Source organism: Jaculus jaculus, chromosome 4, assembly GCF_020740685.1.
Source record: "Jaculus jaculus isolate mJacJac1 chromosome 4, mJacJac1.mat.Y.cur, whole genome shotgun sequence".
Lineage (NCBI taxonomy): Eukaryota > Metazoa > Chordata > Mammalia > Rodentia > Dipodidae > Jaculus > Jaculus jaculus.
This window is the reverse complement of record NC_059105.1, coordinates 17,098,576-17,113,183: the sequence shown is the minus strand read 5'-3', so window position 1 is coordinate 17,113,183 and position 14,608 is coordinate 17,098,576. Positions and strand designations below refer to the sequence as shown.

Here is a 14,608-nt window from a genome sequence, read left to right as displayed (position 1 = left end):
TAGAATGAGACTGAATGGGCACAGCCAGGCTCTGTAGCCACTGCAAAGGAACTCCAGATGCATGCTCCACTTTGTGCAACTAGTTTTACATGGGTGCTTGGGAATCAAACTCAGGTCGTTAGGTTTTGCAGGCAAGCACCTTAACTGCTGAGCCATCTCCAGTCTCCTCTTGTTTTCTTTAGTGCTTATTGCACAGGTCTATCATTTAACATTGTGCTGGCATTATTGTTACCCATCTGTGTCTTCTGCTGGAACAGATTTGGGGTCTTAGTCATTTCAGGTCCCTAATTTGCAAACAGATTCAAATTGTTGGAGTGTGTCATCTTAGGATGTATAAGTAGTCACCTATTGCCACAAAAATGCTTTATAGTAAACTATGCCATCCAGAGACTTACAGGTGTCTGTTTTCATGCTGGTGTGTCTGCAGAGCACCTGCAGTTTGTCTCGTGTGAGGCTCAACAGGACAGAGCTGAAGTATAGCTGACACATGGGCTCTCGATCTGCTCATCACGGCTTTATTCTGGGGCTTGGGCCACAGAGGCAGTCACTACCGGGGACATGCTCCTCTCCTGGCAGATACAGTCTAGCTTTTCAAGGGTTAACCAGAATAAAACTCTCTATGTCTTATACACATTCTGTACATAGAACTTCTTCCCTCCCTTTTGCCTACCTCCCTAAATGCCAGTTAGGTGCTGTGAGTGTGACAAACGAGAGACATATTCAGAATCTGGTAACTGCTTTATTCTCACACACTCTTTGGGACCTTGTTCCTAGGCAATTGTTCTGTGTATGGATGTTGGCGTGGCATTGAGTAACTCCTTTCCTGGAGAAGAATCCCCATTTGAACAAGCAAAGAAGGTGATGACCATGTTTGTCCAACGACAGGTGAGCTTCAAGCTTGTATCTCACGCTTTAACCTTTTGTGTTCTTTAGCTACGAATATAAGATACCAGCTCCTTACAATGTCCTGCGGGTGAATTTTAGATTCTGGACAGTTTTCTTGTATGTGCTCGTCTGCCTACCACCAGAGCCCGTTTCTGTTTGCTTTCTCTCTTCTGATCCCTGCACTGGATATTGCAGTTTTTCTAGTAGAAACAAAACACGATATAAAACAAGGTTTAAAAGCACACTTTCTAAGGCCAGATGGCCTGAGTTTGAATCTGGACTCTACCATGTCATTTACTGTTGCAGTCAGGTGCTCATTGCTGGTAGGAAAAAGAGGCTTATTTTGGCTTATAGGCTCGAGCGGAAGCTCCATGATGAGTAGCCTCAAACTCACAGCGATCCTCCTACCTCTGTCTCCCAAGTGCTGGGATTAAAGGCATGTGCCACCATGCCCGGTTTGTTTTACTTTTTCAAGGTAGGGTCTCACTCTAGCCTAGGCTAACCTGGAACTCACTCTGTATTCCCAGGCTGGTCTAGAACTCGTGATGATCCTCCTACTCTGCTTCCCAATTGCTAGGATTAAAGGCGTGCACCACTGCGCTTGTTTTTTCCTACTTTGTTTTATGGGTGGAGGATGTTTTTATGCCAAAATTCAGATTATATCTAGACAGATTTTTTATTTCAAATTGAGATTTTTTTTTCTTTTGGTTTTTCGAGGTAGGGTCTCACTCTGGTCCAGGCTGACCTGGAATTAACTCTGTCATCTCAGGGTGGCCTTGGACTCATGGCGATCCTCCTACCTCTGCCTCCCGAGTGCTCGGATTAAAGGCGTGCGCCACCACGCCCGGCTCAAATTGAGATTTTAAATTTCTGCCAGGATGGCCCTAATTTTAAGAGCATAGTCATATTTTTCCAAACACCTGGTAGTACCATCGTTTACCACTGGGAGGTGCTGCTGTGCTTTGAGTGACTTGCAAATGATGCTTTTTGGACCATAATCACCCAAAATGAGTTCTAGCTACTGTTAAGTGGCATCATTAGTTTTAGTTAAATGAATGAAGTGTGTAGTCATTTTTTATTTTTTTCAAACAAAAATATTATTTATTCACAATTTTATTATCTTAACTTTTTGAGGTAGGGTTTCACTGTAGTCGAGGCTGACCTGGAATTCACTCTGTATTTTCAAGGTGGCCTTGAGCTCACGGCAATCCTCCTACCTCTGCCTCCGAGTGCTGTGATTAAAGGTGTGTGCCACCACGCCCAGCACAAATAAATAAATAATTTTTTAATGTATATATCCTGGCATGTACAAGATACAAATTAAAACAATCAAAAAGGCACTATGATCAAAATACATTATGTATATGTATTAAAATTGTTAATACACTCAGGAGGCAGAGGTGGGAGGATCACCATAAGTTCGAGGCCATCCTAAGACTACATAGTGAATTCTAGGTCAGCCTGGGAACCCTACTTTGAAAAACCAAATAAATAAATAAACAAATAAATAAATAAATGAAAAGTGTGTGTGTGTGTGTGTGTGTGTGTGTGTGTGTGTATGTATATATATATTTATAGTTATTTGCATGTGTGTGTATATGGGTGCACCAAGTCCTCTTGCCTTGCAAACAAACACCAAATGCTTGTGCCACTTTGCATCTGGCTTATGTGAGTGGCTTGGGCTGGCAGGATTTGCAAGCAAGTGCCTTTAACTGCTGAGCCATTTTCCTAGCCCCATGCTATATACTTTGATATGTAGTATTTGTGAATATACATTAAGAAAATAAACTGAGCTGGGCGTGGTGGTGCACACCTTTAATCCCAGCACTCAGGAGGCAGAGGTAGGAGGATCTCTATGAATTCAAGGCCTTCCTGAGACTATATAGTGAATTCCAGGTCAGCCTGGGCAAGAGTGAAACCCTACCTTGGAAAACAAACAAAAAAAAAAAAAAAAAAAAAAGAAGAAAAGAAAAGAAACTGGAAGAAGGATGCTTGGAGAAGTCCTTTTACGACATCCTACAGCCCAATGTCTACAATTTCCAGTCCTGTGGATTTTGCTGAAGAAAACGTTGCTTGTGAATGGGATGAAGGGACTGTTGGCACTGTCTCTGGCCTTAACTCGCGGAGTCCTGGATGCACTGATCGTGTGCATGGATCTGATTCAGCGGGAAACTGTGTAAGTGTCTCACCTGAAGAAAGCCAGAGCTGAGTCTGGCCTGAAGCGTGTGTGTGGGCTGATACATTTATTATACTAGGGTATGTTAATCAAATAGCACATTAGCTTGGCAAAATGAACATTTGATAGAAGTCAGTGGTTCAGTCTCTTGCTTTTAAAAGTTTTACACAAAAGGAAGATCTACATTTGGTGGGAATTTCTTTGGGAGAAATAAGTATTTGATTTATTTTAGTTTCCTTCATATATTTTTGATTTTGTAGTATTTCACTTGTTTATTTGAGAGAGAATGGGTGTACCAGGGCTTCTAGCCACTGTGAATGAACTTCAGAAGCATGCGCCACGTGGCTTTCTATGGGCACTGGAGAACTGAACCCAGGCGGGCAGGTTTGGCAAGGAGGTGCATTTAACTGCTGAGCCATCTCTCCAGCCTAAGAGAATGATTTCTTCATATAATATTTTTCTCTTTTTTAGAGGAAAGAAGTTTGAGAAGAGACACATTGGAGTGTTCACTGACCTCAGCAGTCCCTTCAGCAAAGATCAGCTGGATATAATAATTCAAACTTGAAGAAATCTGGCATCTCCCTTCAGTTCTTGTAAGATCCTAAGAGTAACATGTACAGACAAATCTTGTCATCCATCATGCAGTGAGTGAGACCTTTATAAAAGACTGGTTCACGGGAGTTCTCTCTTTTGGCGGGGTTGTGATCTGTTAGCAGACTGACTGCCCAGATTCCCTGTCCTGATAATTCTTTGTGGAGCTCTCTGCGTCAGGCTAATAAGGAGGCGAGTGACACAGTAATACAGAGAGACTGACTCGGTAGCCAATCATTTGTGTACTGTTTGTAGATCAAAGAATTAAGGCATCAGACATCTTTTGAGGATATTCAGTTTATCTCCTTCTGCATAGAAGACATTAGCAAACAGATGGTTTCTTAAAATTTCAGAGAACCTTGTCCTGCACACAGTGCTAAAATCTGGGTAGACAAAACTTTCATGCTGGGAATCCTAACATACAGCACCTGTCAGTAACACTTTCTCAGATCTAAAGGATGCTTGCACATTTAATCAAACACAATGTGCTTATTGTGTATTTAGAGATGGGGTATACAAATTTGTGAAGAAAATATATATTTCATAGTTTATTATTGCCTAGCAACTTGAATTTCCCTTCCAGTATTTACTTTATCTTACATTCTCCATTAAAAATTTTGCATTATACTAATCCTTCCTTCTGCATTTGAAACCTATTTCTTTTTGTCCTGTTTTTACTCAAAGTGGTAGTAATAGGGGATGTTGAATTATTGATCTTATCAGGGGCATTCATTTTTCAAATTGAGAGCTGTACCGAAAAGCCTCTAGCTCCGAATGGTGAGCCTTTGGCCTCTTCTATGGGGAATCAAGAACCCCTCTCATGTATGCACCTCCTAAAATTGCAGAGGGAGTTCTCTCTGTGGCAGTATAGAAAAGAGTGGAGAATAACCCATCAAACTGGTACTTGTTAAGGCGGTACTTCAGAGAAATTAAGTGCTTTTGAAGTGACACTTGCTGTCGACTTGAAGTTTTCCAGCACTGCAGAAGGGGGCTCAGTGTCTGCTCCCTGCTCGTGATCTCGGCTGTCTCCTCATGGCTGAAGCATGCTCTGTGGTACTGTCGCCAGGTGTCATTTAAAGAGCTGCTTTTTATCCTTTTATGTTTTGATACAGGTAACAAAGTGTGCAGAAGAAACAGAACCTTGTCTGCCACTTGCATGTTATTTGACCAGTTACTTTTGGGGGGGAGGGGAATGATAGGGTTTTTTCCTGTGCTGCAAAGATCCACCAGCAGGCTGGAGAGATGGCTTAGTGGTTAAGGTGCTTGCCTGTGAGGCATAAGGACCCAGGTTCAATTCTCTAGTACCCATGTAAGCCAGATGCACATGGCGACACATGCATCTGGAGTTTGTCAGCAGGGGATAGGCCCTGGTGCACCTATATTTACTCTCTCTCTCTCTCTGTCTCTTGGTCTCTCTTCTGTATCTCTCCACTTGCAAATAACTAACTAGCTGGGCGTGGTGGCGCACGCCTTTAATCCCAGCACTCGGGAGGCAGAGGTAGGAGGATTGCCATGAGTTCAAGGCCACCCTGAGATGACAGAGTTAATTGCAGGTCAGCCTGGACCAGAGTGAGACCCTACCTCGGAAAACCAAAAAACAAACAAACAAACAAAAAAGCAAATAACTAACTAACTAAATGAAATATTAAAACCTCCACCAGCATACAGAGTTTATAGCTTTAAGTCTGGTGTATTCTGTGTTGGATCAGTGGATCTAGTTGTATTTAACAATACTAGCAAGACAAAATCACTGTGTTCAGAACAGGCTTGTTCCTTGGATGTCAATTTTTTTTTGAGAGAGAAAGAGAGAGCGAGCAAATGTGCACCAGGGCCTTCAGCCCTGAAGATGAACACCACATGTATTTGCCCCTTGTGAGCATGTGTGACATTGCATGCTGTGTCTTGCTTATGTGGGACTTGGAGATTTGAACATGTGTTCTTAGGCTTTGTACGTGTGGTAGTTTGAATAGATGGCCCCCAATATACTCAGTGTTTTATTAGTTTGTAGTTTGCATTTATGCCACCTGGCTGGAGGCAGTGCCACTGAGTGGATCTTAAAGTGTGGTGGTGGGCTTGAGATTTCATCTAAAGATATGCAAAGTGTACCTAGCAGGAGTTCCTGAAGCATGCTGTGCTGTGTGGCTTTTGGCTTTTGGCTTGTGTTTCTCTTTTTGCTTGGACCTGTGAAGGCAGGCCAGCTTCTGCCATTATGGAACGTTCCTTGGATCTGTAAGCTTCAATAAATCCCTTCATAACTGTGCCTGGTCTGGAAGTTCATCTCAGTGAACCTGAAGCTGTCTGCTATAGCAGGCAAATGCCTTAACTGCTAAGCCATCTCTCCAGCCCTTGGATGTCACTTTAAATTTTTTTTTTTTTAAGAAATACTTTTTTTTTATTTATTTGACAGAGAAAAAGGGAGAGAGGGAAGGAGAGAGAGAGAATGGGCATGCCAGGGCCTCCAGCTACTACAAATGAACTCCAGATGCTAGTGCCCCTTGGGCATCTGGCTAATGTGGGTCCTAGGGAATCGAACCTGGGTCCTTTGGCTTTGCAGGCAAATGCCTTAACCGCTAAGCCATTCCTCCAGCCCTTGGATGTCACTTTTAATGTTCTACTGACTGGAGAAGTCCTACTTTTGGTCAAATGTAGGGTAGACAGAATTGTCATTATAATTTATTTTTCCAGGGAAAAATTGCCTGACTCTTCATTCTTATGTCATTTAAGAAATTATTATTATTTAAATTTTTTGGTTTTTCGAGGTTAGGTCTCATTCTAGCCCAGGCTGACCTGGAATTCACTATGGAGTCTCAGGGTGGCCTTGAACTCATGGTGATCCTCCCACCTCTGCCTCCCTGGTGATGGAATTAAAGGCATGCGTCACCACCCCTGGTGTTAAAAAAATTATTATTTGCAATCAGAAACAGATAGATACACACACACACACACACACACACACACACACACATGCAGAGAGAGAGAGAGAGGGGGGGAGAGAGAGAGAGAGAGAGGGAGGGAGGGAAGGAGGCAGGGAGGCAGGCAGACAGGCAGGCAGAGAGAAAGGGCATGCCAGGGCCTCTAGCTGCTACAAATGAACTCCAGATGCTTGTGCCACTTTGTGCATCTAGCTTTACATGAGTATGGGGAATTGAGCTCCAGGTGTTAGGTTTTTATTTTTATTTTAGTTTTTGTTTTCGAGGTAGGGTCTCACTCTGGTCTAGGCTGACCTGCAATTAACTATGTTGTCTCAGGGTGGCCTCGAACTCTCAGCGATACTCCTACCTCTGCCTCCCAAGTACTGAGATTAAAGGTGTGTGCCACCATGCCTGGCATGTTTATTTTATTTTATATACTTATTTGAGAGAGAGGGAGGGAGAAAATGGGTGCCCTAGGGCCTCTAGCCACTGCAAGTCAACTCCAGATGCATGTGCCACCTTGTGAATCTGGCTTATGTGGGTACTGGGGAATTGAATCTGGGTCCTTAGGCTTTGTAGGTAAGCACTTTAACTACTAAGCCATCTCTCCAGCCTTTTTAAGGTAGGGTCTCATTCTAGTCGAGGCTGACCTAGAATTCGCTATGTAGTCTCAGGCTGGCCTCAAACTCACAGCAGTCCTCCTACCTCTGCCTGTCAAGTGCTGAGATTAAAGACATGTGCCATCATGCCTGGCAAGTCATTAGGTTTTGCAGGCAAGTGCCTTAACTGCTAAGCCATCTCTCCAGCCCCCATTTTTATGTCATTTTTCTTTTTCCTGGTCCTATGTGCCACACATACAGGGAAGCACTTTAGCTGATAGATAATGCAGGACAGCCAAATCTGTCATGCCAGTAGACGTAGAAAAAGTTTACACAGAAAGCTTAAAGTGTAATAAACAAAATGATTAGTTGCCTTTAAGTATCTGTCCACACAGACACGTTGCGTGAACTGAAAATACTACCTGCTTCATGTGCTGGGTTGGAGGAGGAGTGGTGTGCCCCAGCAGGAGTGTTGGCCTTCGGCCGCCGCTGAGTCTCTGCTCCCGTCCTTGCCAGCTGTGTGGTTGTAGCCAAGTTATTTAATCTCAGCTGCTTTTTAGAAAAACGGAGGCTGAACCCGCCACTCCTATTAAATGAGGAATAAATGTGATTGTAAGCATTTATTAAGTGCCATATAGAATTTTATCATAAAATGTATTTGAGTGGTTTTCAGTTCTTATATTGATTATTTAATGTATTTCGTGATTAGTAATTCCCACATAGATTCATGAAATAACTACTGTGAAACACAAGAACAGAATGAGTTTTAGCTTCTGTCAAGCAGTTTCCTGATTTCAGTATAGGAATTCAACGTCTACAATAACATTTAAATTTTAAAGCATTTTATGTTTTGTGGCCTTATTTTTGTTTACAGTACTGCTGGTCAGTCAGTCAGACATCTTTAGCTCTGCATTCTCTCATTAACTTCCTATAATGACCTTGAGGGATTATTAATAGGCTTTTCCTCCCCCAGAGCCTGGTTTGCTTATTATATCCCTGGACTTTCCAGGAAGCATTTCTTCCTGAACTTTAACCTCCTGGCTCCAATGCTCTTCTGTCATTGAGATTTTAATCTTTTTTAATGAGAGAGAGAGGGAGAGGGGGGGGGGGAGGGAGAGAGAGAGAGAGAGAGAGAGAGAGGGAGGGAGGGAGGGAGGGAGGGAGAGAATTGGCATGCTAGGACCCCTAGCCACTGCAGTTGAACTCCAGGTGCACGTGCCAGCTTGTGTACACGTGTGATCTTATATGCATGTGCCACCTTATGCATCTGGTTTATGTGGGTTCTGGGGAGTCAAACCTGGGTCTCTAGGCTTCGCAGGCAAGAACTTTAATCTTTTTTAAAAATTTATTTGATTTATTTGAGAGAGAGAGAGAGAGAGAGAGAGAGAGAGAGAGGTGGGGGGGGGGAGAGACAAAGAAAGAGTCAGATAGAGAGAATGGGAGCGCCAGGGCTTTCAACTGCAGCAAATGAACTCCAGATGCATGCACCACCTTGTGCATCTGGCTTACATGGGTCCTGGGGAATTGAACCTGAGTGCTTTGGCTTTGTAGGCAAGTGCCTTAATCACTAAGCCATCTCTCCAGCCCTCCAGCTCTATTCCTGATTTTTTTTTTTTTTAATTTGAAGCCAGAGAATTAAACACTAATTCCTTCCTAGGTAGTAGAGTTGGGCAGTGTGGGCTTGTCTTAGTCCATTCCTGTTCTTTTTTGTTTTTTGTTTTTGAGGTAGGGTCTCGCTCTAGCCCAAGCTGACCTGGAATTCACTCTGTATTCTCAGGGTAGCTTCAAACTCATGGGGATCCTCCTACCTCTACCTTCCGAGTGCTGGGATTGAAGGCATGTGCCACCAAGCCCGGCTCCATTCCTGTTCTTTAAGCACGTATGTACAAATACGAAGTAACTCCTCACAGTTCTTGTGGCAAGGAAGTCCTAAGATCACAGCGCCAAAGCAGAGTGTGTGTTTGGTGAGGGATTTTTGCTTCCAAGATGAGTCCTGCTGCTGTGTCTTCATGTGGCAGACAGGCCAGAAGGCCGAGCAGCACTCCCTTTAATATCTTTTGTAACGTTCCAACCATTTCTGAGGGTTCCATCTGGTGACAGTCACCTCTTAAAGGTCTTTCCTCTTATTTATTTTTATTTGAGAGAAGCGGGGGTGGAGAGAATGGGCACATCAGGACCTCTAGCCATTGCAAACAATGTCCAGACACATGCACCCCCTAGTGCATCCAGCTTACGTGGGTCCTGGGGAATCAAACCAGGATCCTTTGGCTTTGCAGGCAAAAGCCTTAACTGCTAAGCCATCTCTCCAGCCCAGTTTTTCTTCTTAATACTGTTACAATGATGATTAAATTTCAACGTAAGACTTTTTGGGGGCATTTAGATCTTAGCAGAGCATGATTGTATTCAGAAGCAATGTGGGAGAGGTCTTTCTGAGAGAGTGAAAATAGCTCACGATAAATGAAAGCAGAATGTGAAGAGAGATAGTGAAGGGTTCCGATACTGAAGCTTTTGAGACCATGACTGTGGTCCTCCTCAAGCCGTGCTGCACATATAGCCCTGCGTTTCTATCGTTTAGTTGTGTAAGCCAGTAGATTGTTCCTTTTACCAGTTCACTTGAAACTGAATATTGTCTAAGGTAGATAAGTGTCATTTGACAGATGGGAGTTATAAAACTTGGTAAGGTCAACTGATGTGCACCTTTTTTCATAGCTAGTGACAATTACAGGATTGGAACCCATTGTTTTTTTTTTTTTTTGGTATCAGAGCTTATCTTCCTAACTTGCTGATCTTTCCTGATAGCTTGCCCTTTCCAATTGGGAAGAATGATGGAACTGGGGACAGAGGAGATGGCAGCTTGCGCTCAGACCACCGTGGACCCTCCTTTTGGCAAAAAGGCGTGACTGAGCAGCAGAAAGAAGGCCTTCGTATGGTGCAGAAGATGATGGTGTCTTTAGAAGGAGACGATGGGCTCGATGAGATTTACTCCTTCAGGTAGGAAGTGCAGACGCTGTGGCGGCTTTTCTGCTCCCGCCGGAGTTGATGGGAGCCCTCCCTGGTGTCTTTCTTTCTCGGAGCCACTCTTGAATCAGCTGTCATTCTTCAGCAAATATTTTTGTGAACAAATGGCACATTCACCCTTTTTCTGAGTTTGTAAGGTTGGTACAGGGGTCTCATTTATTTCTAGACTTGTGTCATTGAGGTTTGAGAATATATAGGAACCACTGGAGATTTAACAAATAATTTTATAAGGATGCAATACTATTATTTCAAGCTTGGGGCACATGTATTGATCCTTACCTTGTCTTTCTTTTTTTTTAAAACTTTTTTTTTGTTGTTTATTTTTACTTACTTGAGAGTAACAGATACAGAAAGAGGTACAGAGACAGACAGAATGGTTTCACCAGGGCCTCCAGCCACTGTGAGATAATGAATACAATGGATAAAGAAAAAGGTGCTATTGCCAGGCATGGTGGCGCACGCCCTTAATCCCAGCACTCAGGAGGCAGAGGTAGGAGGACTGCTGTGAGTTCAAGGCTACCTTGAGACTACATAGTGAATCCCAGGTCAGCCTGGGCTAGCATGAGACCCTACCTTGAAAGACCCCCCCCAAAAAAAAACAACAACAAAAATCAGTGCTATCTATACACAGTGGAGTTTGAATCAGCCATAAATAAGAATGAAATCATGTCATTGGCAGGAAAATGGATGAAACGAGATCATGTTAAATAAGCCAGAATTGGAAAGACAAATATTACATATTTTTCTCATTTGTAGAATCTAGGTTTAAATATATTATGACATGAAAGTAGAATGGGGACTGTGTGGGGGGAGGTGTGTAAGAGAGATGGAACAGGAGAGTGTAATGGGGAGGAGAAAGAAAGACAAGTGTTGCATATTTTCTCTTCTGCAGAATCAGGATTGAAATACATATACACATATATATGTATACACACATACATTTATGGGATATGAAAGCAGAAGGTTATTTGCAGAGAGGAAGGGGACCAGTAGAGGGGAGGCTCAAGGGAGGGACAAGGTTTGTGAAGATGAGCAAAGTATTATAATGATAAATCAAGTAAGTTAAGTAAAAATTTTACATATGTACATATATATGTATATATATTATATAAAATTTCCCCTGAAACAAAGTCCATACCTCATGGTTTTAGGCCTGACTCATTCATGGACTTGTAGTATTCTTATGAGAAAGGTTAGACCTGGTTTAGACACATTCACTTCCCAATACACTGAAAGCCAAGATGACTTTACACTTTGGAAGCAGGGGCCTAGGTAGAGTATCTGCTTTGTTTGTTGTAAATTAGTTTTGAGAATTAAAATGTGTTAAGCTCATAAAAGGGGATAATGAGCACAATTCTTTACCTCTTTGTAGAGTCTCTCTCTCTCTCTTTTTTTTAATCTGTATCAAGGCCTAGATTCTGTGCTTCAAGGGGAGTTGGTCATTGATTGCTTTGTCTTTATTTTTGTGAATACCACATTCCTCCAACCTAAAAATCTACTGTGTTTGATTACAGGCAGTTAAAAATAGACTTGATCTTTATTATTATTTATTTATTTTGGTTTTTTGAGGTAGGGTTTCATTCTAGTCCAGGCTGACCTGGAATTTACTATGTAGTTTCAGGGTGCCCTTAAACTCACAGCTGTCCTCCTACCTCTGCCTCCCAAGTGCTAGGATTAAAGGTATGTGCCACTGCACCTGGCAATTTTTTTTTAGGTAGGGTCTCACTCTAGCCTAGGCTGACCTGGAATTCACTATGTAGTTTCAGGGTGGCTTTGAACTCATTGCCATCCTTCTACCTCTGCCTCCCAGTGCTGAGATTAAAGGCAAACACCACCATGCCCAGCTTATTTTTTTAAAAAAATACTTCTCTTAAATTTATTATTATTATTTTTTTTTTGTTATTTTTATTTATTTATTTGAGAGTGACAGAGAAGAGGCAGGTAGAGAGAGAGAATGAGCGCTCCAGGGCTTCCAGCCACTGCAAACGAACTCCAGATGTGTGCACCCCCTTGTGCATCTGGCTAACATGGGTCCTAGGGAATCAAGCCTCGAACCAGGGTCCTTAGGCTTCACAGGCAAGCACTTAACCGCTAAGCCATCTCTCCAGCCCTAAATTTATTATTTGCAAAGAGAAGGAGAGAGAAGGAGGAAGGGAGAGAGAATGGGCATGCCAGGGCCTTTAGCTACTGTAAACAAACTCTAGATGCATGCACCACTTTGTGCCATTTGGCTTCACCTGGGTACTGGGGAAATAGACCTTGGGTCCTTAGGCTTTGCAGGCAAGGTCCTTTACTGCTAAGCCATCTCTCTAGCCCATTGATCTTTATTTTTGCTGAAATGAAGCAATATTCTGTATTATATTTCTTTTTCTCTTCCAATCCTTCCCACCAGTAAAAAATCCTAAAGTTATGTACCTTGCCTATTACCTAAAAGTCAAATTCAGTGTACTAATTTTTTCTGTCTCCTAGATAGTATTTATTTAACTGCAATTGCACCTAAAAACATCATGCCTTTTATTTAGGGGAATTGGCATTAACTTGTGGATTATGGGAATTGTGAGCAGTGATGTTATATATTGGTGCCCTCCCTTTGATATCTTCGGTTCATATCCTCAGTCCATTGTTTTCAGGGAGCTGGAAAACCCTTTCTATTGTGTGCCAACTCACTTGTGAATGTGCTTCGAGGATGTCCTCAAAGGTGTCCTTGGTCCTGAGTAAGTGTTAAGAATCACTGGCAGAGTCGTAAGACATTCATTCCTGAACAGAGGAGGAGAGCTGTTCTTTTACCTGTCCCTGACTGAAGTGTTACCTCCTCCCAGGCCAACTTTGTCATCTTCTGGCTCTCTCCCAACTTGTAGTTGTCACTTTCCTGCCGTCCCCTGCTGTTCTCTTTATGACCAACAGCAGCTCACTTCTCATGCTAGAAAAAGAAGCACATTATCCAGCCCAAATTAGCATTTTAAAATTGTTAAATTCACTATGTATTTTTCTTTATAAAGTGAAAGTCTGTGACAACTGTGTGTTTTTAAGAAAATGGAGAGGCGGTCCATGCCTTGGCCCTGCCAACTGACCATTGGCTCCAATTTGCCTATTAAGATTGTAGCCTATAAAAGTTGGTAAGTAGTTAGTATGCATTTTTTAAAATCTTATTTTATTTTATTTTTTCTCAAATTTTTAAAACATTTTCCATGATTATAAAAAATATCCTCTGGTAATACCTTCCCCCCACCCACTTTACACTTTTCTCCATCATATCCCCTCCCCATCTCAGTAAGTCTCTCTTTTATTTTGATGTCGTGATATTTCCCTCCCCTTAAGGTGGTCTTGTGTAGGTAGTGTCAGGCACTATGAGGTCATGGATAGTGAGGCCATTGTATTTCTGGAGGGAGCACGTTGTAAGGAGTCCAACCCTTCCTTTGGCTCTTACATTCTTTCCGCCACCTCTTCCGCATTAGACCCTGAGCCTTGGAAGGTGTGATTGGGATGTTACTCTGTACTCTAGTCACTTCTTTCCAGCACCATGATACTTTCGGAGTTGTCCCAAGGTCACTGCCATCTGAAAAGAGAAGATTCTCTACCAAAAGTGAGAGAAGCATTAGTATAAGGGTATGAATATTAAGAGAAGTGCTTACTGGGTAGTTTAATAAGCATAGTATATACATTTATCCAGACAGCAGCAGACATTACACCCCTCGGGCTCATGACTACCCCTGTTTTAAGTTTTCAGTATCAGGGCTATATTCCCTCCCATGGAGCAGGCCTGCAGTCCAATTAGAGGGCAGTTGGTTTCCATCATGACAGATGTGCCACTATTGCACCTGTTGGTTCATTTGGCCTGGCTGGCCAATTATAAGGCTTGCAGTGTCCACTGCTGAGTATCTTCACTGGTGGTATCTCTTTCTTCCATTGAATTGCATGCAGAATGGCTTCTTCCAGCTTTCTGTCAGCTGGTCTACATGGAGGAGGTTATCAGCTCAGTTCCAGCAGGATTTCTCAGTGGCCTTGCAGCCCAAGTATGTGGAATCTTTAGCAATAGGGTCTTACCATCGATTCCTGGTGGGAAACCAAGGGTCTTGGCAATGGCCTATAATGTTTAGGGGGCATCAGGGACCTCCCTGGCCAACAACTCACTGGAAGGTATTCTAAGTATGCATTTCTAAACAAGTGTTTTAGGCAGATAAATATGCTTATGTCAAAAGCTGACAATTCACATGTGAGTTATTCAAAGCACAATTACAGCTTCTCTAGCTGTTCTCCATCTTTATTTAATCTGTTTAATTTTTTTCATATAAAAGAAGGAGACATTTTAAGAATTGTGCATATTAGAGGTGGATTTCCTCTTTCTGTTTTTATGCATTTGATAATTGATTGTTACTCATGACCTCAGGTCTCTCTCCTCTCTCTGGAAAAAGAAATGCAATGGACTG

The 14,608-nt window shown here is 42.5% G+C and overlaps 1 pseudogene; it reads left to right on the top strand.

Annotated features, from left to right (window-relative positions):
• Window positions 1–2,873: 2,873 nt before the first annotated feature.
• The window catches only part of LOC101614515, an 86,298-nt pseudogene continuing 74,563 nt past the window's right edge, over window positions 2,874–14,608 (top strand).